This window comes from Lolium perenne, chromosome 7 (assembly GCF_019359855.2).
Source record: "Lolium perenne isolate Kyuss_39 chromosome 7, Kyuss_2.0, whole genome shotgun sequence".
NCBI classification, from domain to species: Eukaryota; Viridiplantae; Streptophyta; class Magnoliopsida; order Poales; family Poaceae; genus Lolium; species Lolium perenne.
Genome location: NC_067250.2, coordinates 37617325 through 37645134, shown reverse-complemented (window position 1 = coordinate 37645134; position 27810 = coordinate 37617325). Strand labels below are relative to the sequence as shown.

Genomic DNA, 27810 nt, shown 5'->3' with positions numbered 1-27810 from the left:
ATGCTCAACGCAGGTACATAATAGCAATTATTTAGGCTTAAAACTAATCCCGAAGGTAGATGTAGAGGAAGTGTGCCGACTGCGATCACATTGACCTTGGATCCGTTTCCAACGCGCATCGTCACTTCATCTTTCAGCAGTTGTCGTTTATTCTTTAGTTCCTGTTTCGAGTTACAAATATGAGCAACCGAACCAGTATCAAATACCCAGGTACTAGAACGAGAACCAGTGAAATGAACATATATAACATGTATATCAGATATACCTTCTTTCTTCTTCTTGACAAGGCCGCTCTTCAGATCAGCCATATACTTGGAGCAATTACGCTTCCAGTGTCCCTTCTCCTTGCAGTAATAGCACTCAGCATCAGGCTTAGGGCCGTTCTTAGGTTTCATAGGAGGCGTGGCAGCTTTCTTGCCACCCTTCTTGAATTTTCCCTTAGACTTGCCCTGTTTCTTGAAACTGGTGGTCTTGTTGACCATCAACACTTGGTGCTCTTTCTTGATCTCAATCTCAGCAGCTTTTAGCATGCCAAAGAGTTCAGGTAACTCCTTGTTCATGTTCTGCATATTGTAGTTCATCACGAAGTTCTTGTAACTTGGTGGCAGTCATTGAAGGACACGATTAATCCCCAGTCTGTTAGGAATCACTATTCCCAAGTCACTGAGTTTCTTCGCATGCCCGGTCATGGCGAGCATGTGCTCACTAACGGAGCTGCCTTCTTCCATCATGCAGCTGAAGAAATGTTTCGATGCTTCATAGCATTCCACGGCCGCATGAGTCTCGAATATAGCTTTCAGCTCATTCATCAACTCATGAGGATCGTGGTGCTCAAAACGTTTTTGAAGATCGGATTCCAGACTGCACAGGATGGCACACTGAACTTGAGAGTACCGAGTTTTCCGAGTCGCGTAAACAGCTTTTACTTCATCGGTTTCAGTTTCTGCAGGAGGGTCACCTAGCGGTGCATCAAGCACAAATTGCAGATTTCCGCCAGAGAGGAAAATCCTCACATGACGGAACCAGTCGGTGAAGTTGCTACCGTTGCTCTTAAGTTTCTCTTTCTCTAGGAACTGATTAAAATTGATTGAGGACGCCATCTCTACAACATATATTTGCAATAGTTTAGACTAAGTTTATGACAAATTGAGTTCAAATTTTAATTCAACATAATTAAAAAAAACTAGGTGAACTCCCACTCAAAACAATATCCCTCGCATTGTCTTAGTGATCACACGAACCAAATCCACCGCACCTAAACCCGATCATCACGAGAAAAGGTGTGATTTCAATGGCGAACACTCAAAGTGTTCATCATATCAACCATATGATTCATGCTCTACCTTTCGGTATCACGTGTTCCGAGACCATGTCTGTACATGCTAGGCTCGTCAAGGCCACCTTAGTATCCGCATGTGCAAAACTGTCTTGCACCCGTTGTATGTACTTATTGAATCTATCACACCCGATCATCACGAGATGCTTCGAAACGACAAGACTTGGTAACGGTGCTACTAAGGATGAACACTTTATTATCTTGAGATTTTAGTGAGGGATCATCTTATAATGCTACCGTCGCGATCTAAGCAAAATAAGATACATAAAAGGATTAATATCACATGCAGTTCATATGTGATATGATATGGCCCTTTTGTCTTTGTGCCTTTTGATCTTCATCTCCAAAGCACGGACATGATCTCCATCATCTTCGGGCATGATCTCCATCATCGTCGGCGTAGCGTCAAGGTCAATGGCGCCGTCTTCATGATTGTCCTCCATGTAGCAACTATTACAACTACTTTGAAATACTACTCAACATGAAATTTAAAGACAACCATAAGGCTCCTGCCGGTTGCCACAATACAATAATGATCATCTCATACATATTCATCATCACATTATGGCCATATCACATCACCAAACCCTGCAAAAACAAGTTAGACGTCTCTAATTTGGTTTGCATATTTTACGTGGTTTAGGGTTTTCGAGAGAGATCTAATCTACCTACGAACATGAACCACAACGTTGATACTAATGTTTTCAATAGAAGAGTAAATTGAATCTTCACTATAGTAGGAGAGACAGACACCCGCAAAGCCTCTTATGCAATACAAGTTGCATGTCGAACGAGGAACAAGTCTCATGAACGCGGTCATGTAAAGTTAGTCCGAGCCGCTTCATCCCACTATGCCACAAAGATGCAAAGTACTCAAACTAAAGATAACAAGAGCATCAACGCCCACAAACCATTGTGTTCTACTCGTGCAACCATATATGCATAGACCTGGCTCTGATACCACTGTAGGATAACGTTGCATAGAAAATAAAAATTTTCCTACCGCGAACACGCAATCCAAGCCAAGATGCAATCTAGAAGATGGTAGCAACGAGGGGGTATCGAGTCTCACCCTTGAAGAGATTCCAAAGCCTACAAGAGGAGGCTCTTGTTGCTGCGGTAGACGATCACTTGCCGCTTGCAAAAGCGCGTAGAAGATCTTGATCACGATCGGTTCCGGCGCCACGAACGGGCAGCACCTCCGTACTCGGTCACACGTTCGGTTGTTGATGAAGACGACGTCCACCTCCCGTTCCAGCGGGCAGCGGAAGTAGTAGCTCCTCTTGAATCCGACAGCACGACGGCGTGGTGTCGGTGGCGGTGGAGAAGTCCGGCGGAGCTTCGCTAAGCTACGCGGGAGATATGGAGGAGAGGGGGGCGGCTAGGGTTTGGGAGGGGGTGGCCGGCCACTTCAAGGGGGGCGGCCAGCTTGTGGTCTTGGGGTGGCCGGCCCCCTCCCTTGGCCCCTCATTATATAGGTGGATCCCCAAGTGTTGGTGTCCAAGTCTTCGAATAAGACCCGAACAAAAAACCTTTCATAAGAGGGGGAAACCTAGCCAAGCTAGGACTCCCACCAAAGGTGGGAGTTCCACCTCCCATATGGGGGGGTGGCCGGCCCCCTAAGGGGGAGTCCACTTGGGACTCCTCCCCCACTAGGGTTTGCCGGCCATGGAGGTGGAGTCCCATGTGGACTCCACCTTCCTTGGTGGTTTCTTCCGGACTTTTCTAGAACCTTCCATAGAACCTTCCGCGACATTTTAATTCACATAAAATGACATCCTATATATGAATCTTATTCTCCGGACCATTCCGGAACTCCTCGTGATGTCCGGGATCTCATCCGGGACTCCGAACAAATATTCGAACTCCATTCCATATTCAAGTACTACCATTTCAACATCCAACTTTAAGTGTGTCACCCTACGGTTCGTGAACTATGCGGACATGGTTGAGTACTCACTCCGACCAATAACCAATAGCGGGATCTGGAGATCCATAATGGCTCCCACATATTCAACGATGACTTTAGTGATCGAATGAACCATTCACATACAATACCAATTCCCTTTGTCTCGCGATATTTTACTTGTCCGAGGTTTGATCTTCGGTATCACTCTATACCTTGTTCAACCTCGTCTCCTGACAAGTACTCTTTACTCGTACCGTGGTATGTGGTCTCTTATGAACTCATTCATATGCTTGCAAGACATTAGACGACATTCCACCGAGAGGGCCCAGAGTATATCTATCCGTCATCGGGATGGACAAATCCCACTGTTGATCCATATGCCTCAACTCATACTTTCCGGATACTTAATCCCACCTTTATAACCACCCATTTACGCAGTGGTGTTTGGTGTAATCAAAGTACCTTTCCGGTATAAGTGATTTACATGATCTCATGGTCATAAGGACTAGGTAACTATGTATCGAAAGGTTATAGCAAATAACTTAATGACGAGATCTTATGCTACGCTTAATTGGGTGTGTCCATTACATCATTCATACAATGACATAACCTTGTTATTAATAACATCCAATGTTCATGATTATGAAACTAATCATCCATTAATCAACAAGCTAGTTTAAGAGGCATACTAGGGACTTCTTGTTTGTCTACATATCACACATGTACTAATGTTTCGGTTAATACAATTATAGCATGATATATAAACATTTATCATAAACATAAAGATATAAATAATAACCACTTTATTATTGCCTCTAGGGCATATCTCCTTCAGTATGCACACGTAGAATCTATCACACCCGATCATCACGTGATGCTTCGAAACGACGAGTCTTAGCAACGGTGCATACTAAGGACGATCACTTCATGGATATGCGAATATCGTTAGTGCCCAACTTAGTTGGAGGATTGGGACGCCTGGCGTCTTCAACCTTCGTACATTCCCATAAAACTTATGAGTTTATGTAGTCTCACTAGATTATATTCTATCATCTTGCAATAATGTCTTAGATATAAAATATATCTCATACCTCGCTTATTTCTGAAAACAAAATTTTCAGCTCCTTACTTTTCAAACGGATTTGAACTTCAAGTTTCACGGAGACAAGATGATTTTGTACTAATTGAAACCATTGCTCTTTGAATCATCAATGTGAGGTTTACTAAAAGTTTGCATTAGGACTTAATCATATCTTAATTCTTTAACAATACGGTACCAGTCCGTAAAGTTACTTGTCAGACTTAACAGTATTTCTATCTCAATTACAAGACTAGCGCATGGTAGAAAACGGATGCCAATTCTACAAACTTTAATTCAAAATACTATTGACTATATTCATGATAATTAGTTCATGTTTTAATCTAATTACTAATGAACTCTCACTTAATACAACATCCCTCATGGTTGTTAAGTGGTACACGATCCAAATCCACTACACCAAAACCGATCATCACGTGAGATGATGTAGCTTCAATGGTGAACATCAACATGTTGATCATATCATCCATATGACTCGTGTTCAACCTTTCGGTTTCCTGTGTCCCGAGGCCATGTCTGTACATGCTAGGCTCGCCAAGCAAACCCAAGTATTCCGCGTGTGCAAACATGGCTTACACCCGTAGTATGTGAACGTAGAATCTATCACATCCGATCATCACGAGATGCTTCAAAACGACGAACTGTAGCAACGGTGCATACGAGGGGAGAACACTTTATTATCTTGATATTAATGTGAGGGATCATCTTATAATGCTACCGTCGCGATCTAAGCAAGATAAGATGCATAAAGGATTAACATCACATGCAATTCATAATATGTGATATGATATGGCCTTTCTTCTTGTGCTTTTGATCTCCATCTCCAAAGCACACGAGCATGATCTCCATCATCACCAGCATTGCACCAAGGTCCATGGCACCGCTTCATGGTTGTCCATCACTTATAGCTACTATAACAACTACTTGAAATAAAGCTATTACATGATGAATAGACACGCAGGTCTTAACAAATTTAAAGACAACCATTAGGCTCCTGCCGGTTGCCATAATACAGTAATGAACATCTCATACATCAAATATAATCATCATCACATCATGGCCATATCACATCACCAAACCCTGCAAAAACAAGTTAGACGCCTCTAATTTGGTTTGCATATTTTACGTGGTTTAGGGTTTTCGAGTAAGATCCAATCTACCTACGAACATGAACCACAACGGTGATACTAGTGTTGTCAATAGAAAGAGTAAATTGGATCTTCACTATGGTGGGAGAGACAGACACCCGCAAAGCCACTTATGCAATACAAGTTGCATGTCAAGCGTGGAGCAAGTCTCATGAGACGCGGTCATGTAAAGTTAGCCCGGGCCGCTTCATCCCACCATCCCGCAAGATGCAAAGTACACAAACTAAAGCAACAAAAGCATCAACACCCACAAAACCATTGTGTTCTACTCGTGCAACAGATCTATGCATAGACATGGCTCTGATACCACTGATGGGGTTCGTAGCATAGAAAACAAAAAATTTCCTACCGCAAGACGAATAAATCCAAGATCCAATCTATGGAACACCCAAGATCTAATCTACAAGATCGGAGCAACGAGATTGATGTGAGACTAACCCTCGAAGATTTCCAAAGACTACGAGATTAGATCTCGTTGTTGGTGTAGATGATCATCCCCAGTGCTGCAATCCGGCAGCACTTCCGTACTCGGTCGCGCGTACGGTGTCGATGAAGCCCGTCCTCTCCCCGTTCCAGCGGGCAGCGGAGGTGTGGTAGATCCCCTCGGAATCCCAGCAGCACAACGGCGTGGTGGTGGAGGTGGAGGAGAAATTCCTGCAGGGCTTCGCCAAGCCCGCGTAGGAAGAAGGAGGAGGGAGAGAGGGGTGGCTAGGGCTTGGGGGGATGATGTGCTGCGCCCCAGCCCTCCCCTCCCTCTTATATAGGCGTGGGGGGCTGCCTTGGCCCCTCCTCCAAGCCTTTGGGTCGGCCAAAACAAGGGGGGGGAACTTCCCCCCCAAGTTAAGTCCCTATTTTCAAGGGATTTGATCTTATCCACTTGGTACAGCCACATGGGCCTTGGGGGGGCTGGTGTGCATGGCCCATGTGGGCCTATGCGACCCCTCCGGTCCATGTTGGTCGTCCGGGATAGGTGGGCCCCACTATGGTACCCTCCGGAACCTTCTAGAACCTCCGGTACAATACCGAAAAATCTTGAACTTTTCCGGTAACCCTGAAAATGACTTCCCATATATGAATCTTATTCTCCGGACCATTCCGGACCTCCTCGTGATGTCCCGGATCCCATCCGAGACTCCGAACAAACTTCGGTCTCCATCTCATATTCCGAATCTACTTATGCGACATCGAACCTTAAGCGCGTCACCCTACGGTTCGTGAACTATGCAGACATGGTCGAGACTCATCTTCGACCAATAACCAATAGCGGGATCTGGAGATCCATAATGGCTCCCACATATTCAACGATAACTTAGTGATCGATTGAACCATTTACATACGATACCGATTCCCTTTGTCACGCGATACTTTACTTGTCCGAGGTTCGATCATCGGTATCTCCATACCTTGTTCAACCTCGTTACCGACAAGTACTCTTTACTCGTTACCGTGGTATGTCATCTCTTGTGATCCAATCACATGCTTGCAAGCTAATCAGACGACATTCCACCGAGAGGGCCCAGAGTATATCTATCCGTCATCGGGATGGACAAATCCCACTGTTGATCCATATGCCTCAACTCACACTTTCCGAATACTTAATCCCATCTTTATAACCACCCATTTACGCAATGACGTTTGATGTAATCAAAGTACCCTTCCGGTGTAAGTGATTTACATGATCTCATGGTCGAAGGACTAGGTAACTATGTATCGAAAGCTTATAGCAAATTGAACTTGATGACTTGATCTTATGCTACGCTCATTTGGGTGTGTGTCCATTATATCATTCACCTAATAACATAACCTTGTTATTAATAACATCCAATGTTCATGATCACGAAACCATGATCATCCATTAATCAACAAGCTAGTTATACAAGAGACTTACTAGGGACTCCTTGTTGTTTACATAACACACATGTATCAATGTTTCGGTTAATACAATTATAGCATGGTATGCAAACATTATCATAAACACAAAGATATATTATAATAACCATTTTATTATTGCCTCTTGGGCATATCTCCAACATTACGGGTGTCGATCCCACTTTGAACTTACGCCGGCTGTGCCGGCATATTTCAGAGCCCAATATAAGCACGGGTAATTCAATGTTGGCCCCTATGTACTGGACGACTGGATGGACGCACCAGCATCCCGTGCCACGTCGGATGTTGTTTGTGGGAGTCTCATGGCAGCAACATAAATGGTGGTTCCCCTTTAATGAGACGTCTCGAATACATTCGGAGTAGGCCACCATCTTCAATGGAAGAACTGATTTCCCACATGGAGACGTCTTGGATATACTGCCATCATAAATGCGCACATCGACCCTATCCTCATATATAGCACTATCTCGGCTCACCTCCGCTTCACTCGCCTCTACACTCGGCACAATGCCTCACCGGCTCGCCACCACTTACTCCATGTTGGGCCAAAACAGGCGCACACCGCCATTGCAGCACGAGCGTATGCCGTTGCCGCAGCCCGAGCCCGAGCTCAAGCAGGCGGACTTCTCTTTCGACGGCGACTAGCGACTCCAAGTTTGACGACCGGAGGCAGCTCGAGCCGAACGCTCGGCACCAAGCCGAGGCGATCGTCCGGGAAGAAACGAGGGTCGGCCAGAAGGAGGCGTCCCGCAAGTGGCGGGCTGCACTCGAGGCCTAGCATCGCAGGGGAACTCTAGCGATAGATGCGGTGATGCTCCACTGCCAGATTCCCGAAGAAGGGGTGGCGAGGAGAGCACATGGCCAAGGGGAAGAATGACGCGGCTGGCCCGTCACGCCCCCGGCTGATAACTAATAGGCTAGATTCTATTTAAAATTAGCCGTTTTCATTCAACTTTGTAACATATAACTAAATTTGAATAAAATGCACCGCCTTTTATTTAAATTTGCATCAACCCCTAAAAATTATATGGGTTGCTAGTGACCAGCCCCTCCCTAAAGTAGGTGTTGGTGCTTCCAATACGACATTGTCAGCGCCTATTTGAGATGTACCGGTGGAGATTTTGTAAGCACGGTTTCAGCAAAAAAAAATTCACAACTTTGCGTAAGTATCTTGGAAGATCAGGAGTGGCATTGCGGGTATTTCAGTTTGATGCAATCTCTGGTTGCAGCAGTATATCACATCAAGCGGGATATAAATGGAGTTGCACGCAACTATGCTCATCAGGCGATCAGACGAGATGCTCGAATTCAGCTCATAGGAACGATTCTTGTCATCTCTCCTCTGCAGTTCAACAGATGCAATCACAGAATGTTGTGTTAGTGTATGTTCTCTGTACGTGTATGGTGTACGGAGTAGTACTCCGACCGTACACGTACCTCCCTTGTACTGCCACGTAGGGGGCTTTTCCCTACCTATATAACACGCAACCGATGGCCCGGAAGGGCACGCATCGTTCCACACAACTTAACATGGTATCAGAGCGGGTCTCTTCCCGACTCTAGCTGTCGAAAACCCTAAAACACCGACGCCGCCGCAGCCAGCCGCCGCCGCCTCCTGCCGCCGCCGCTCTCTGCCGCCGTCCTTCCAAAACCACAAAAACAAGCCTCTGCCGCCGCCGCTTCTTGCCGCCGCCGTAGATCAAATAACTCACAAACAAAAATCACGCCGCCGCCGCTCTCCTAGCCGCAGCTGCTTCCGATCTCAAACAAAAACAAAAACCACGCCGCCACCGCTTCTAGCCGTCGCCGCGTCTACACATCGTCGTTCATCATGTCGTCTTCGTCCTCCTCCGTGACAAACCTTGCTGCTGCTCTTGGTGCTGCCCATTCTCAGCTCCTGACGCGCGATAATGCGCTGATTTGGAAGGCTCTCGTCGTCCCTGCCCTTCGTGGTGCACATGTTCTGGATCTCGTCGAGGGCACGGACAAGGCGCCGGAGAAGCTTCTCGAGACTGAAGATGTCAATCACAAGAAAGTCACAATCCCCAATCCTGAGCATGCAGCATGGATCTCCCGCGACCAACAGGTCCTACGGTGGATCCTCAATTCCCTGTCTCCCGATGTGCTCGTACACGTCGTTGGTATGACATCTTCCGCTGAGGCATGGGCGGCCATCAACGACCACGTCTCCTCGTCGTCCAAGTCTCGAGTTCAACAACTCCGCTCGGCCCTCAACGACACTCGTAAGAACGATCTTTCTGCTGAAAAATACTTTGCTAAGATGAAGTGTATTGCCTCTGAGCTTGCTGCTCTTGGAAAACCCCTTGATGAAGGTGATCTTGTCTGGTACATACTTCGTGGTCTTGGTAGTCACTATAATAGTTTGCGTATTGCTGTTAATGCAAATCCTGGCACTACTTTTTCTGAGTTACTAAGTCAAGTTCAAAACTATGATAGCATGCATAAAACTGAAGATGTGAGCTTTTCCTCCTCGGCCAATGTTGCTCGGCGTGGCAACGTTGCCCCGCCGCGGGTTCCTGATCGCCCGCGCCAGCAGAACAATGACGATCGTCCACGACAGCCACCATATGATGATCGTGGCCGCGGTAATGATCGTGGCCGTGGAGATTACCGTGACCGCCGCGATGATCGTGGTCGCCGCGATGACTGGGAACGCCGGGACAACCGTGGTCGGCGTGAAGACTGGGGCCGCCGTGATGGTGGTGGCTACCAGGGCCGGCGCTATGATGATGATCGCTCTCGCCGCCGTGATGATGGATATCGGCGTGATGATCGCCGAGATGATCGTCAACCTACTCCTTATGTTGATACCACTTGTCAGATATGCACTATTCATGGGCATCCCGCTCGTGATTGTTGGTGGCGCTATGATGATGACCGTGGCAAGAAGGACGCAAATTTTGCTGCACATGGAGTGGACTCAAATTGGTATTATGACACTGGTGCTACTGACCATATTACTAGTGAACTGAATAAGCTGACTACTCATGATCAGTATCGTGGTGAGGATCGTGTACGCACTGCTGAAGGCGCAGGTATGCATATTAGTCATATTGGTCATTCAATGTTGCGCACCCCTCAAAATTCCTTCACTCTAAATTCCATATTACATGTTCCTAGTGCATCTAAAAATCTTCTATCAGTTCATCGCTTTACTCTTGATAATCATGTGTTCATTGAGTTTCATCCTTTCTTTTTTCTCATCAAGGACCAAGCAACACGACGCACACTGTTTAAAGGACCTTGCTATGGCGGTCTCTATCCCTTGATGCCTCTCACCACCGAGTCCTCCAAGCATGCCTTCCTCATAATAAAGCCATCATCCTCTACATGGCATCGTCGTCTAGGCCACCCATCGTCGTTTATTGTTCAACAGGTCCTTAGGAGAAATAAAATAGATTACACCCCCGACAGCACACCTTATGTATGTGACTCTTGTCAACTTGCCAAGAGCCATCAGTTACCATACCCCATCTCCACCAGTAGGTCCACTGTTCCTTTGGAGCAAGTCTTTTCTGATGTATGGGGGCCTGCTCCTCTTTCTGTTGGGAAACATGCATACTATGTAAGCTTCATTGATGATTATAGCAAGTTCACATGGATTTATTTACTCAAGAAACGTTCTGATGTTTATCAAGTTTTTCTTAATTATCAGAAGTATGTTGAATGCAAGTTTGATCGTAAAATTGTTACCATGCAAACTGATTGGGGGGTGAGTATAAGAAACTAAACTCCTTTTTTCAAACTGTTGGAATCACTCATCATGTGTCATGCCCTCATGCTCACCAACAAAATGGCTCTGCTGAAAGAAAACATCGCCACATAGTTGAGGTTGGTCTTTCATTGCTCGCTAATGCATCTATGCCTCTTAAGTATTGGGATGAAGCATTCCTCACTGCCACATTTCTCATCAACTTACTCCCCAGTAAAGTCATTGCTCATGAGTCACCGGCTGAACGCCTTCTTCACATCAAACCAAATTATGATGCTCTTCGAATTTTTGGTTGTGCTTGTTGGCCCAATCTTCGTCCTTATAACACACGCAAACTCGCCTTCCGCTCCAAAAAATGTGTGTTTCTTGGTTACAGTCCTCTTCACAAGGGTGTCAAGTGCCTAGATGTCTCCACTGGTCGTGTCTACATATCTAGGGATGTTGTATTTGATGAAAACATTTTTCCCTTTGAAGCTCTCCGTCCCAACGCTGGTGCCTTGCTTAAACAAGAAATCTTGCTTTTACCATCTTCTACTCCTCCTGAGGGTGCTCATACAATTGATGATTCTATGACTAATATTGTGCCTGTTGTTACTATCCCAAATTATGCTCCTCAGAATTCTGCAGCTGCAGGTGAAAATTTTGTGCCAAATGGTGCTCCCGAGCATCCACAATCCTCTTCTGAAATCAGCACATCACATGATGCTTCTGGCGCGTCTTTCGAAGAAGATCAAGGGGAACATTCCCCTGCCAGACCTGCCGGCATCGATCCCCAGGCGGATTCTCCCGCCTCTGGGAGTTTGCGCCGGTCCGCGTCGCCAGCTGCTGAGGAGCAGCAGCCCGCGCCCCGCGCCAGCCCTGCGTCGCCACGCGTCGCCTCCCGTGCTGTGGAGACGCGTCCCGCAGCCCGCGCCACTCCTCCGTCGCCACGCGTCGACGCCTCTTCGCCAGCTCCCTCTGGCTCCGACAGTGCGCCCAGCGCTGGATCGTCTGCGCCGACTGACTCTGCGCCTAGTGCTGCTGTCTCCATCGAAAATTCAGATTCCTCAAGTGCTGACTCTTCTGTGGTTGTTTCTGCTGCTCCGCCGCCATCCAGCCCTCCTGGACCTCGTACACGCTTACAAAAAGGTATTAGAAATCCAAAGAAATACACTGATGGTACTGTACGCTATGGTTTGCTCTCTTCTACAGGAGAACCACGCAATTTGCCGGCTGCTCTTGGTGATCCCAACTGGCACTCAGCTATGAAAGAAGAATATGATGCTCTCATGCTCAATAAAACCTGGACTCTGGTTCCTCCTACGTCACATAAAAATGTCATTGATTGCAAATGGGTTTATCGCATTAAGCATCGTGCTGATGGTACTATTGATCGTTACAAAGCTCGCCTAGTTGCAAAAGGTTTTAAACAAAGGTATGGTCTTGATTATGAAGATACCTTCAGTCCTATTGTAAAAATTGCCACCATCAGAATTGTTTTGTCTATTTCTGTCTCTCGTGGCTGGAGTCTTCGACAGCTAGATGTCAAGAACGCGTTCCTTCATGGTGTTCTGGAAGAGGAAGTATATATGAAACAGCCTCCTGGTTTTGCTCATCCTGATGCTCCTCATTATGTATGCAAGCTTGATAAAGCTCTCTATGGTTTGAAACAAGCTCCTCGCGCATGGTACTCTCGTCTCAGTGCTAAATTGCATCAACTTGGATTTATTCCATCCAGAGCTGACACATCCTTGTTTCTCTATCAAAAATCTGGCATCACAATCTTTGTTCTCATTTATGTTGATGATATTATTGTCACCAGTTCTTCAGATGCTGCCATATCCATTCTCCTCAAGGATCTCAATGTGCACTTTGCTATTAAAGATTTGGGTGCTCTTCATTATTTTCTTGGCATGGAGGTCAAACGCACTGACGCTGGCTTGCTTCTCACACAACAGAAATATGCTCAGGACCTTCTTACCCGAGTGGGTATGCTTGACTGTAAGGCCACCCCTACACCATTGTCCTCCTCGGAGCCTCTCTCTTTACATGAAGGTACTCCTCTTGGTCCTGATGATAGCTCTCAGTATCGGAGTATAGTTGGAGGTCTTCAATACCTCACACTCACACGCCCAGATCTGTCCTTCTCTGTTAATAAGGTCTGCCAATATCTTCATGCCCCTACAACTGCTCATTGGACAGCTGTCAAACGCATTCTTCGTTATGTCAAAGATACATCTCACATTGGTATTACATTCACACGGTCTTCCTCTACACTCCTTAGTGCCTTTTCTGATGCAGATTGGGCTGGCTGTCTTGAGGACCGTCGCTCCACTGGTGGGTTTGCTATTTTCCTTGGTCCCAATTTGGTATCTTGGAGTGCCAGAAAACAAGCTACTGTGTCTCGTTCTAGCACTGAAGCTGAATATAAAGCCTTAGCAAATGCCACTACTGAGCTTATATGGGTGGAAGCTGTTCTTCGCGAACTTGGTGTAGTTCTTCGTCAGAAGCCGTGTCTATGGTGTGATAATTTGGGTGCCACTTTTCTCTCAGCAAATCCAGTCTTCCATGCTCGTACCAAACATATTGAGATTGATTATCACTTTGTTCGGGAGCGTGTTGCCAACAACAGTCTTGCAATTCGGTTTATCTCTACCAAAGATCAGATTGCTGATGGTTTTACTAAAGCCCTTCCTGTAAAACAATTTGATGAGTTTAAGCGTAATCTAAACCTCTCTCGTGGTTTAGATTAAGGGGGGATGTTAGTGTATGTTCTCTGTACGTGTATGGTGTACGGAGTAGTACTCCGACCGTACACGTACCTCCCTTGTACTGCCACGTAGGGGGCTTTTTCCTACCTATATAACACGCAACCGATGGCCCGAAAGGGCACGCATCGTTCCACACAACTTAACATGTTGTATTTCATGCTATAAACTGCATATGAGCTGAATAAAAGATGGCGCTGCTGGCGCCTTGCCTTGTTCAAAAGAAAACCGAAGAACCAAAACAGCGGGAAATTAGGTACGACCTCACTTCGATTCTGAATTTTGTCTTCACAGTGTATGCAGACAGTACTGATCCACTATGTCGCATTTCCTTGTTTGTAATTTGGTGGAGCAATTAGGCACATTTTCACTACTTGCTTGGCCTTGGCACCAGCTTTTTGCCAAATGGGAATACGGCTCATGGAGAAAGCAAGAGGCAAATGCATATATGGAGTTATATTCCAATAATAAATAAGTAAACACATCATATTTACTGAGGATCCTATCCATATCTACCTATATTGGAGGCTCTTCACCCCTCTAGGCTCACGCGTGCACGGTGTCTTAGACCAGTAACTTTTCTGACATCATTTTTATATAGTTTTTGGTAATGATTTTCTAAATAATTCATGAGATTATTTTTTGACAATAATTTATCAGCAAAAAAATTCAACTTCAGCAAAAAATTTGATCATAATTTTTCAGTGAAACTCTTCAAGTTCAGTAATTCTTCGAGGTCTTGAAATTCATCTACAGTAATTTATTAATAGTGTTTCCTCAACAGCGGTGAGCGTGGTATTTTTTGGACAACTCTTTAACCTCAATATCACTTATTTTACAATTGCGTAACTACTACTGCCGTCATCTACGGTATCTTCAGAAAATATACTTATTCCACCATCAGCCGCCTCTTTCACCATCCACCGTCTGTTTTAGTCATAAAAAAATACTACTACCTTCTCTATGCTATCTTCGATTTTTTTTGCTCTACCATCTGTTTTAGTCCTAAAAAATACTACTACCTTCTCTATGGTCTCTCGGGAAAAAAACCTCACTCTGGGCACTATATATACAATATAGTGCTATTGATACACTACCATTTCTTTTTTCCATCGCCAAACGATCATCCAGTGATGTTTATTCATATTATCCTCTTTTTTCATCGCTTCACAATCACCTATGACTATGAGCATAGAAAAAATATTGTGAACCACGCCGCTACAGTAACACTTTTGTGTTACATGAACATTGCTTCACACCAGTACTTCATCGACCCATATATTTTACATGTTCTAGGATATTTATACAATGATTTAGCAGACAAGAACATCGCCGCGCCAACCTTCCTAGTATATATGTCTCGTGACTAAGCAAGAGGATCATACTTACAAAGTTACGAGGCGGCGACCAAGTCCACGATCGGGGCATTTTTTGCGAACCAAATCATCGGAGCAAAAGGGTTAATGTTTTTTGTAATTTTTTCTATGTAGGCCCACACAACGGCAACTACTGAGAAGGCACCGTTTGCAACAACATGATTACATGTTGTACTTTTTTTTATAACTAGCTGTGAAAACCCCAAAATTTAAAAACACCATTTTTACAACATTAGTATTGATCACATATCGCTAAACATGATTTCACGCTAAACCCATATTAAATAAAATTCAATCACCAAAGTCCTAACAATATTTGCTTACAAAGTTCATATACATCGGTTTCACTTTTCAACCCCTGACAGAATTTCGAAATTTACAATTAAGTCCCTGCCAGACTTCCTTAGTGGCAAGGTAATAGCCAACTCACAAACAGCTCACTTTCATCTACTTGTAAAAATTTACAGCTAGAAGAGATACAAGTGTACACACGCATGTACATCAAAGCTGTGCATGCAGCCCACCTGGCACAAATTGTGCTAAACCGACCTAACCTCTCCCTACTATAAATAGACTGTCCATTTCACTATTCAGCATTTTCGACCAAACACTCCACTCTCTCCGACCACCCCTTTTCTCCACCACATCTAGTCTCACATAGTCATCCCTGTGTTGGGCATCTCTGATTGATCCTTGGTGGTGTTTGGTCAGGTACTAGCAAGGCCACTTGCTCTGCTTTCACCCTATACTTGTACCGTCTGCTTTTGCATGCTTTGTTGCCTGAAAGTACTGATGGAGAAGAGTAGATTGAGATCAGAAAATGTGACTAGCATGCTTGGTCTCTCTTCTTACTTCATCAAAGTCTGTAATAGCTAGATTAAATCTAAGATGTCACAACACTATAATAACTTACGCATGTTAATCGGTTAAGCCCGTCCCATTCCAGGTCTATTTATGGAGTACCACCCTAGTAACCAGAGGCAAGTTTCAGATTGATTTTTTTTTTCCTCAATCTGGATGTATCTAGACACTAAATAGCGTCTAGATACATCCAGATTGAAATAAATCTCAGACATCTATTTATGGACAGAGGTAGTACTAGTTTTGGTATGTTCCTAGGAAGTTAATCAGGATCTAGAATCAGTTTCAGAGTAGTATTGCACTCCGCCATATCACATCGATCTAGTGTAATGCTCTAGCCAGCATGTATATTTGCAGCTAATAGTAGTAGTAGTAGTAGTACGGTTGCAAAACAGAAGGTGATTAGCACTTACATAGCTAGCTGTAGAGGAGGATTAGCAGTACAAGGTAGTCGCTGGTACCACGCTAGCTGCGGCGCCACGGCGCTGCCTTGGCAGCAGGAGTCTTGGTCCGGCCCAGGTGGCGTCAACCTCGGCATCGACCATGGTCGTCGAGCCGTACGGCCGATGCGGCCGCGTGTGCTGTCGGCCATGGCTTGGCGCAGAGCGACGGCGAGTGTGGAAATCAAGTAGAGGAGAATAAGGGGATGTTGTAGATGCGAGCGGTGGAGCCGATGACAGCCGGACGTAGTAGATCGAACCGGCGGTGACGGTGGTGTTCTTAGAAAGAGAGAAGTGACGGGAGAGATAGGGACCTGGTTGGGGAATACGAGTAGATTAGGGGACGGTGTACCCGAGAGTAGCACTAGTACTGGGATGGATAGCTGAGCTTTGACCACACATGCACAGAACCAAAATGACTGGATGATAAATTATTTCCCTCTGTCGGTAGGGATAGACATGCTCATTTGATCAGGCCTGATGCATGTATTCATGCCTTTTCACAACACGATGGCATATGCTTGCTAGCTATGTAAATGGATTTGCCCAGTTTAAATGCGCTGCCTACTGATTTTGTAAGTTAGCTAAAATACTGAGAATACTGGTGAATAAATATTAGGAGCCGATCATGGAAATTTAGGAGACGCTGACGGTGCTTTCGAATCGGTCGGAGCGCTGCCAGGCAAGTTGTCGGGCTCCTATGTTTTTGCTAAAATGTTTTATGAGTTATGGTTTATCCCAAAATTTCGCATGAGAACCAAATACAAAGCTTTTGGTTTTCTAAATGAAATGTGAGAAGTGGATCAGAAAGATCCGCCGATTTGGCGAATGGACCAGATCCGGTGGTTTGTATGAGGTATGTCACCAAAACCCGGACAGGGTTGTGTTTTAATTATTTGGTGGGTAGAGGAGCCGGAATTGGTGGAAGCATCCCGGTCAGGGTTGGCTTGGAAGTCAGGCTCCTCTACACATGGATTATCTAATAAAAATATAACCAACTGGCGCTTACTTCAAAAGCGGCGCAACCCGTGGCGCAACCCGTACTGACCATAGACCTGGAATGGGACGGGCTTAACCGATTAACCATGCCAAGTAGCTACCTCTGCACGGGTGAGAAGGTGACTGTAGCCGGGTAGGTGCAGTCACCCTAGGGCGAGACCGCCGGTTAGGGGTCTCGACCCGCGGGCCTTTGGTGATTAAGGCAAGGTGGAAAAGCAGAGGTAGTGTACGGGCTGGCTAAAGGTTTTGGTCCCTTGGTCTAGTTGTGCGCCGTGGAAGCGCATGAACGAAATCGACCAAGTGACACTATGGGCAAAGCAGTACACCTCTGATCAGAGTAAAATGTGATATCACTCCCAGCTTCCGGGTTTGGAAGTGCGTCGTGTGGGTCTTCCTCTAACACAGGATGTAAGATCCCACGTTGTCTGCCGCCAGCAGATTTCATAAATAAAAATATGGATTTTCCAACAAACGGGGAATCTGGGAATTATTCTCTAAAAGTGTTGTCGGTCGGACGGCTACCGAGCCGTTGAGTTTTATTTGCCCTTTTAATCACACGCCACCCCTCCACCCCCGGCAACTTGTGGAGTACGTATTTTATACGTGCTCAGCCTTGCTTTCTCCGTTGTTTTCAGAACCCGTGATGTATGACAACTCTAAGGAGGTAGAGACCGGTGCTTATGATGAATCTGGCTCTTGTGGTGACTTTGACTTTGCTGAAGTGGAGTATGAGTATGGGGAAGCCGATGTCCAAGGCTATGAGGAGTAGATTTATGGCTTGTGGATCAAGTGGGTGGGGTTGAGTCGTCGGTTAAAGTGACACTTTGTGTGACGATGTAATAAAGGACACCGCTTTCAAACGGTGAAAGTTTCCACTATCTACATGCTACTGTTCTCCTTGGCTGGTCCTGGCGCAACTCTGAAGTGGCGGTTTCCGTTACGTTTGACTTAGCCGGACGTAACGGGGCGTCACAGAAAAGATGGTATCAGAGCCAGGTTAAGGAAATAGTCATGTACTTAGTTGGAGACTGTCCTGAGCGTTAGGAAGTTAGTATCGCTTCTTACCTAAATCAATTTCTTGCCCTACAATACTTATCTTTTCTTAACCCATTGTTTGTCTCTTGCTTTTTTATGCTTGATCTGCATAGAGTGTTGTGTTCTGAAAGAACAAAATTTAAAACAAGAAACTTGACACCGGCCGCGGATCTCCTGATCTTTCCGGCTACCTTAGTGTCCCTTCCGACGTCACTCCTTCCGAGCACCCCCTTAGCTCCACCCACGACTCCACCGCACCTGAGTCTGACGCCGCAGCGACCTCCCTTCCTCCTGCGGCGAGTGTGTCCCTGCCTCCACCGACTGCCGCCCTCGACCCCGACTTGCTCCTCACCACTCCACCTAGTCCCCTTGTTAGGGAGGACTGACGTGCTGGTGGTAGTTCACTGACTTTTGTGCTCTGGCAAGGTTATAGCAGCCTACTATATAGTTGCTCCTCCCAGAGTAGTCTCATCACTTAGTAGATGATAGGCGCAGATATGTGCAGGCTGTCATTTTGGTTCATCTACATCTCTGGAAAGGTCTTGTAGCCGTAGCTACCCTTCCCGAGTTGCACAGCCGTAGCTAGATAGACTGATCCTGATGGACAGTTAGTCGGGGTATACTTTTGTTCCAGGTACACGTGTAGATAGCCGTGATAACCTGATGGTGTGTGATGTGGTGATGTTCCTGTAATTTGTGATGTGCTGATGTATGGACTTCTGGACTTGTGATGTACTTCTGTATGGACTCGTGAAAGTATGATGTGATGCTATATATCCTGCTGCTAGATGATCTTGAGTGATACACTACATGTCATCTCTGAATTCCTTTTCCTTGTTTTTACCATGCTTCTGTTATACTTAGCAAAGAAGTTGTTGTATGTATTACTACAGCTACTGCAAGGATCGGCCTAGTGAATGCATAGAGGTTTCTTTTTGTTTTTGTTACGCTCCCATGCTTTTAGTTCCTAGCTTGGTGTCTTTCTTTTGTTCTCAACGAGATGGATTTGCATTGGTGTATACATTGCTAAACTGTATCGATGCACATGCATGTTTCAGCTCTCTGTCTCTATTCTCGTATACTTACTGGCCGGCAGCGTACATATTTAAGCTTGTACCTTGAGCTGATCTTTGTTGATATTGCAATGAACAAAGTGCCCTGAACGAAATTGGAAGTTGGTGTATTTAACTGATTTGTATATATAAAATTTACTACTGCTCACATGGTTAGAGTAAGGTCGATTGACCCGTGTGTTGTTTGTGCAAAATGTCACTGCTAAAATTTCTTGCCTATACGCTAGTTAGTAAAATGACTTAGGCCTTGCCATCAGGTTGGTAGCCATGGCGTCCGGTAGTGACTCGCACGGAGGCACCGGAAACCCGACAGAAATAGCGCCCGAGTCATTAAGGAACATGGGGGATTTACCATCCGGAGGATTACCCACCACCACCACCATTGCCTCCACATGTCCTAGGATCCGATCAATTTGCTCTAATGCTTCAGTGGATGGAGCAGTCCCGTCGAGATTCACTAGAGCAGCAAAATAAGTTTATGGAACAACTATTTGGTGTCGTGAGAGGCCAGCAATCTAAAAATCCAGAACAAGGTGTTAGTATTGGGGAGTTCCAAAAGACTAAACCTCCAACCTTTTCGACTGCGGCTAACCCGTTAGAGGCGGACGATTGGTTGAGGGACATAGAGCAAAAGCTTCATACTGTCGGTTGCATAGACCAAGAGAAGGTCCGATATGCAACCCATCAGTTATTTGGTCCTGCTGCTACATGGTGGAGAAATGTGCAAAATATCATCCCCCAAGATCACATAATTACTTGGGACCAATTTAAAAAGAGATTTCGCGAAAATTACGTCCCAGAGAGTATAATGGAAATAAAAAGGAAGGAATTCCTAAACCTTAAGCAGGAGTCAAGGACCATTACAGCCTACCTAGACCGGTTTAATGACTTATCCCGTTATGCACCGGATGACACAAACACCGAGGCCAAGAAGGTGTATCGATTCATAGAAGGATTGAGCCCCTCCATACAACTCCACATAGCTCCCGTAAAGATTACAGAGTTTCAAGAGCTAGTGGACCGGGTCATCCTTATTGAGAACAGACAAGTTGCCGTAGATGAAGAACGACGGAAGAGAGCTAGGTTGGACCCGAGGTTCCTCCTGAGGAGTGGGAGCCGTCCTGCGGGCCCCGCTCGTACACCAATGAATGGACCACCCCGTCCTTATATGACCGGACCACCCCGTCCACCGATAACCGGACCACCTCAACCCACATTCGACCAACCGTCAAGACCGGTGTTTAGACCTCCCAAGGCTCCTATCAAATGCCACATATGCAGTGGACCCCACATGGCTCGTGAATGCCCGACAAAAACTATCACATGTTATGGGTGTGGACTAAAGGGCCATTACAAAAATGAGTGTCCGAACAAGGGTGAGAAACAACCCGGCACAGGTGGAGCTGTGCCGAATCAGCTGCAAAGGCAGGCCAACTCGGCACAAGTACGTGGAAATACATCGGTAGCTAATCGCGGACGTGGTCGTGGCGGTCTAGCACGTGGACCAGTCCGTCTAACTCATATGGATGCGGCACAAGTGGACGCATCAGCAGATGTGGTGACAGGTAACCTACTAATCCCTCCTGCAATAGGTCTCGTGTTGTTTGACCCGGGGGCAACACACTCTTTCATCTCGCAGCAGTTTGTTGAGACGCATAGCTTGGAACACACGTCCTTGGCTAAGCATATAGAGGTACACTCACCCGGAGGCCTAATAGTAGTGGAGCATGTTTGCCACAACCGTCCTATATGCATTGAGAATATAACCTTTAAGGCCAGCATGTACGTCATCACCCTGAGCGGGTTAGACGTTATACTGGGAATGGATTGGTTAGCAAGACACGGAGCCAAACTCGATTGCGAAGGAAAGTCCATAACCTTGAGAAGCCCAGAGGGTACATGGATCACCTTCAGTTGTAAAAGAACCAAACCGCAACCAAACAAGGAACTATTGACGGCCTTAGACACAAAGAGGGCCGAAGACGTCCCTGTAGTCCGAGAATATTTGGACGTATTTCCGGAAGAATTGCCCGGTATGCCGCCAGACAGGGAAATTGAGTTTGCAATTGATCTCGTCCCTGGAACGACACCCATATCCAAGCGACCATATCGCATGTCCGCTGGAGAACTAAAGGAATTAAGAAAGCAACTAAATGAGCTGGAAGAGAAGGGCCTAATTCGACCAAGTGTGTCCCCTTGGGCCGCCCCAGCCTTATTCACTGAGAAAAAAGACGGAAGTAGTCGGTTGTGCTTCGATTATCGGGCCTTGAACGAAGCAACCATTAAAAACAAGTATCCCCTACCCAGGATAGATGATTTGTTTGACCAGTTAAAGGGAGCATGCGTGTTCTCGAAAATAGATCTCCGGTCTGGATACCACCAATTAAAAGTAAAGGAGGAGGATATACCAAAGACCGCTTTCGTCACCCGATACGGGCACCACGAATTCAGAGTTGTTCCATTCGGGCTCACAAACGCCCCGGCAGCCTTCATGAACTTAATGAACTTAGTACTGATGCCCTACCTGGATAAATTCGTGGTAGTATTCATCGACGATATCCTCATATACTCTCGGAGCACTGAGGAACATGCCGAACACCTTCGCAGTTTGCTTCAAACCTTGAGAGAGAGACAACTCTATGCCAAATTCAAAAAGTGTGAATTCTGGCTAGAGGAAGTGGCCTTCTTAGGACAAGTTATATCAGGAAAAGGGATAGCCGTAGATCCTTCTAAGGTGGAAGCAGTGTTGGCATGGAAACCACCAACCAATGTAACTGAAATTCGCAGCTTCCTTGGCCTAGCGGGATATTATCGACGATTTATAGAGGGGTTTTCCCAAAAAGCAGCCCCAATGACCAAACTTCTCAAAAAGGGCACCCCTTTTATTTGGAACGAAGCGTGTGAGAATAGTTTTCAAGAGCTAAAGAGACGACTAACAACTGCACCCGTATTGGCTCTTCCTGAGCCGGGCAAAGCTTTCACAGTTTACTGCGACGCCTCTCGAGTCGGTTTAGGTTGTGTGCTGATGCAAGATGGGAGGGTCATAGCATATGCCTCTCGACAGCTAAAGCCCCATGAACAGAATTATCCCACCCACGACTTGGAATTAGCAGCCGTGGTTTTTGCCTTGAAGATGTGGAGGCACTACCTGTATGGGAATCGTTGTGAATTATACACCGACCATAAAAGCCTCAAATATATTTTCACGCAAAAGGAGTTGAACTTGAGGCAAAGACGATGGTTGGAGCTTATCAAGGATTACGACCTTGGTATTAACTACCATCCAGGAAAGGCTAATGTGGTTGCAGACGCTCTTAGTCGAAAAACCTCATGCAACCATATGGAGATCCCAACCTTTGATAGACACCTAACAAATGAGTTGGAAAGGATGGGAGTTGAGTTCGTGCATAAACCGGTTGAGCATATCCTAGGAACATTAACGGTCGTACCCAATCTATTAGACCAAATAAAGGAGAACCAAGTCAAGGATGAATTCATCTGCGAGGAAAAACGCAGAATACAAGATGGTCAGCCTTCACAATTCCAAGTAGAACACGATGGATCACTCTGGTATAAAAACCGACTATGTGTGCCAAACATATCCGAGATTAAACAAACAATACTTAAGGAGGCACATACCACCCCCTACACCATACATCCCGGTAGCACAAAAATGTACCGCGATGTTAAGAGCACATTTTGGTGGGGAAATATGAAGAAAGAAATTGCTCAATATGTGGATGAGTGTGACACATGCAAGAGGGTCAAGGCTGAACACCAACGACCATCTGGGTTATTACAACCTCTCCCAATACCTCAATGGAAATGGGATGAGATCCATATGGACTTCATCACCGGTTTGCCCAAGACCAAGAAAAAAGAAGAATTAATATGGGTTATAATAGACCGGCTCACAAAATCTGCACACTTTATCCCTTTAGCCCCTGGATGTTCCAGAGAAAAACTAGCTGAGCTATATATTCAGAGGATTGTGGCTCTACATGGAACCCCATCCAAAATTGTGTCAGATCGAGGGTCAATGTTCACATCCAAGTTTTGGGAAAAAATGCAAGAGGCATTGGGCACGAAGCTGGAATTTAGTACCGCGTACCATCCACAGACTAGTGGTCAGGTTGAGAGAGTTAATCAAATTATTGAGGACATGCTCAGGGCATGTGTGCTTGATTTTGGTGACTCATGGAGCACACATCTACCGTTGGCCGAGTTCGCGTACAATAATAGTTACCAAGCTAGTATTGGTATGTCCCCATTTGAGGCCTTATACGGTCGAAGATGTCGAACCCCAATATGTTGGGTAGAAACCGGAGAGAAGAAACTCCTACCGCCCGACTTGGTCCGAGAAACCGAGGAAAAAGTCCGCGTAATTAGGGAGAGATTAAAGACGGCCCAAAGTAGGCAAAAGAGTTATGCCGACAAGGGGCGCCGAGATATTCAATATCAGCCTGGTGACTTCGTATATCTTAAAGTCTCGCCAATGAAAGGGGTCAAGCGTTTCGGCGTACAAGGAAAATTAAGTCCCCGGTATATTGGACCATATCGGGTCTTAAAAAGGAGAGGGACGGTTGCATATAAAATAGAATTACCACCACACTTGCAAGGGGTGCATGATGTTTTTCATGTTTCTCAACTACGCAAGAGCGTAAACCCACCGTTGGAGCGGGTCTCGGAACATGAGCTAACCCTCCAAAATGATCTAACCTACGAAGAGCATCCTAGCAGAATCCTCGACACCGAAGAAAAGAAACTAAGGAATAGGACAATTAGATATTGCAAGGTGCAATGGGGAAACCATCCAGTGCGAGAAGCGACATGGGAAAAAGAGGGTGATCTAAAGGAAAAGTATCCCCATCTTTTCGAGGTGCGACCCTAAATTTCGAGGACGAAATTTTTTTTAAGGGGGGAGGGATGTGAAAACCCCAAAATTTAAAAACACCATTTTTACAACATTAGTATTGATCACATATCGCTAAACATGATTTCACGCTAAACCCATATTAAATAAAATTCAATCACCAAAGTCCTAACAATATTTGCTTACAAAGTTCATATACATCGGTTTCACTTTTCAACCCCTGACAGAATTTCGAAATTTACAATTAAGTCCCTGCCAGACTTCCTTAGTGGCAAGGTAATAGCCAACTCACAAACAGCACATTTTCATCCACTTGTAAAAATTTACAGCTAGAAGAGATACAAGTGTACACACCACATGTACATCAAAGCTGTGCATGCAGCCCACCTGGCACAAATTGTGCTAAACCGACCTAACCTCTCCCTACTATAAATAGACTGTCCATTTCACTATTCAGCATTTTCGACCAAACACTCCATTCTCTCCGACCACCCCTTTTCTCCACCACATCTAGTCTCACATAGTCATCCCTGTGTTGGGCATCTCTGATTGATCCTTGGTGGTGTTTGGTCAGGTACTAGCAAGGCCACTTGCTCTGCTTTCACCCTATACTTGTACCGTCTGCTTTTGCATGCTTTGTTGCCTGAAAGTACTGATGGAGAAGAGTAGATTGAGATCAGAAAATGTGACTAGCATGCTTGGTCTCTCTTCTTACTTCATCAAAGTCTGTAATAGCTAGATTAAATCTAAGATGTCACAACACTATAATAACTTACGCATGTTAATTAACTTGCTCCGTCTTGCATGCACTTGTTGAGGAAAAAAAAAATCAATCTGAAACTTGCCTCTGGTTACTAGGGTGGTACTCCCTCCGTCCATAAATAGATGACTGAGCTTTGTCTAAATCTGGATGTATCTAGACACTAAATAGCGTCTAGATACATCCAGATTGAAATAAATCTCAGACATCTATTTATGGACAGAGGTAGTACTAGTTTTGGTATGTTCCTAGGAAGTTAATCAGGATCTAGAATCAGTTTCAGAGTAGTATTGCACTCCGCCATATCACATCGATCTAGTGTAATGCTCTAGCCAGCATGTATATTTGCAGCTAATAGTAGTAGTAGTAGTAGTACGGTTGCAAAACAGAAGGTGATTAGCACTTACATAGCTAGCTGTAGAGGAGGATTAGCAGTACAAGGTAGTCGCTGGTACCACGCTAGCTGCGGCGCCACGGCGCTGCCTTGGCAGCAGGAGTCTTGGTCCGGCCCAGGTGGCGTCAACCTCGGCATCGACCATGGTCGTCGAGCCGTACGGCCGATGCGGCCGCGTGTGCTGTCGGCCATGGCTTGGCGCAGAGCGACGGCGAGTGTGGAAATCAAGTAGAGGAGAATAAGGGGATGTTGTAGATGCGAGCGGTGGAGCCGATGACAGCCGGACGTAGTAGATCGAACCGGCGGTGACGGTGGTGTTCTTAGAAAGAGAGAAGTGACGGGAGAGATAGGGACCTGGTTGGGGAATACGAGTAGATTAGGGGACGGTGTACCCGAGAGTAGCACTAGTACTGGGATGGATAGCTGAGCTTTGACCACACATGCACAGAACCAAAATGACTGGATGATAAATTATTTCCCTCTGTCGGTAGGGATAGACATGCTCATTTGATCAGGCCTGATGCATGTATTCATGCCTTTTCACAACACGATGGCATATGCTTGCTAGCTATGTAAATGGATTTGCCCAGTTTAAATGCGCTGCCTACTGATTTTGTAAGTTAGCTAAAATACTGAGAATACTGGTGAATAAATATTAGGAGCCGATCATGGAAATTTAGGAGACGCTGACGGTGCTTTCGAATCGGTCGGAGCGCTGCCAGGCAAGTTGTCGGGCTCCTATGTTTTTGCTAAAATGTTTTATGAGTTATGGTTTATCCCAAAATTTCGCATGAGAACCAAATACAAAGCTTTTGGTTTTCTAAATGAAATGTGAGAAGTGGATCAGAAAGATCCGCCGATTTGGCGAATGGACCAGATCCGGTGGTTTGTATGAGGTATGTCACCAAAACCCGGACAGGGTTGTGTTTTAATTATTTGGTGGGTAGAGGAGCCGGAATTGGTGGAAGCATCCCGGTCAGGGTTGGCTTGGAAGTCAGGCTCCTCTACACATGGATTATCTAATAAAAATATAACCAACTGGCGCTTACTTCAAAAGCGGCGCAACCCGTGGCGCAACCCGTACTGACCATAGACCTGGAATGGGACGGGCTTAACCGATTAACCATGCCAAGTAGCTACCTCTGCACGGGTGAGAAGGTGACTGTAGCCGGGTAGGTGCAGTCACCCTAGGGCGAGACCGCCGGTTAGGGGTCTCGACCCGCGGGCCTTTGGTGATTAAGGCAAGGTGGAAAAGCAGAGGTAGTGTACGGGCTGGCTAAAGGTTTTGGTCCCTTGGTCTAGTTGTGCGCCGTGGAAGCGCATGAACGAAATCGACCAAGTGACACTATGGGCAAAGCAGTACACCTCTGATCAGAGTAAAATGTGATATCACTCCCAGCTTCCGGGTTTGGAAGTGCGTCGTGTGGGTCTTCCTCTAACACAGGATGTAAGATCCCACGTTGTCTGCCGCCAGCAGATTTCATAAATAAAAATATGGATTTTCCAACAAACGGAGAATCGGGGAATTATTCTCTAAAAGTGTTGTCGGTCGGACGGCTACCGAGCCGTTGAGTTTTATTTGCCCTTTTAATCACACGCCACCCCTCCACCCCCGGCAACTTGTGGAGTACGTATTTTATACGTGCTCAGCCTTACTTTCTCCGTTGTTTTCAGAACCCGTGATGTATGACAACTCTAAGGAGGTAGAGACCGGTGCTTATGATGAATCTGGCTCTTGTGGTGACTTTGACTTTGCTGAAGTGGAGTATGAGTATGGGGAAGCCGATGTCCAAGGCTATGAGGAGTAGATTTATGGCTTGTGGATCAAGTGGGTGGGGTTGAGTCGTCGGTTAAAGTGACACTTTGTGTGACGATGTAATAAAGGACACCGCTTTCAAACGGTGAAAGTTTCCACTATCTACATGCTACTGTTCTCCTTGGCTGGTCCTGGCGCAACTCTGAAGTGGCGGTTTCCGTTACGTTTGACTTAGCCGGACGTAACGGGGCGTCACACTAGCCAGGTGGCCCTCGAAAATGCGAGGGCATATCTGAATGTATCATCTATGTAAGATAGTTAAATTTATGATTATAGATATATTGATACAAATGTAATATAAATAAATTAGTGGCCATTAGT

At 45.7% G+C, this 27810-nt stretch overlaps 3 long non-coding RNA genes across 3 annotated transcripts; 1 reads left to right on the top strand and 2 right to left on the bottom strand.

Moving 5' to 3' along the window:
• Positions 1-15500: 15500 nt before the first annotated feature.
• Positions 15501-17024, bottom strand: LOC127317790 (uncharacterized). The gene is made up of 2 exons (XR_007861465.1): positions 16513-17024; positions 15501-16027 (listed from the first exon to the last, which is right to left on the bottom strand). It is a non-coding gene; the product is annotated as an uncharacterized lncRNA (long non-coding RNA).
• Positions 17025-24666: 7642 nt separating this feature from the next.
• On the bottom strand, positions 24667-26198 carry LOC139833323 (uncharacterized). Its single transcript, XR_011748832.1, has 2 exons — positions 25687-26198; positions 24667-25171 (listed from the first exon to the last, which is right to left on the bottom strand). It is a non-coding gene; the product is annotated as an uncharacterized lncRNA (long non-coding RNA).
• Positions 25168-26280, top strand: LOC127317791 (uncharacterized). The gene is made up of 2 exons (XR_007861466.2): positions 25168-25378; positions 25505-26280. It is a non-coding gene; the product is annotated as an uncharacterized lncRNA (long non-coding RNA).
• Positions 26281-27810: the final 1530 nt, after the last annotated feature.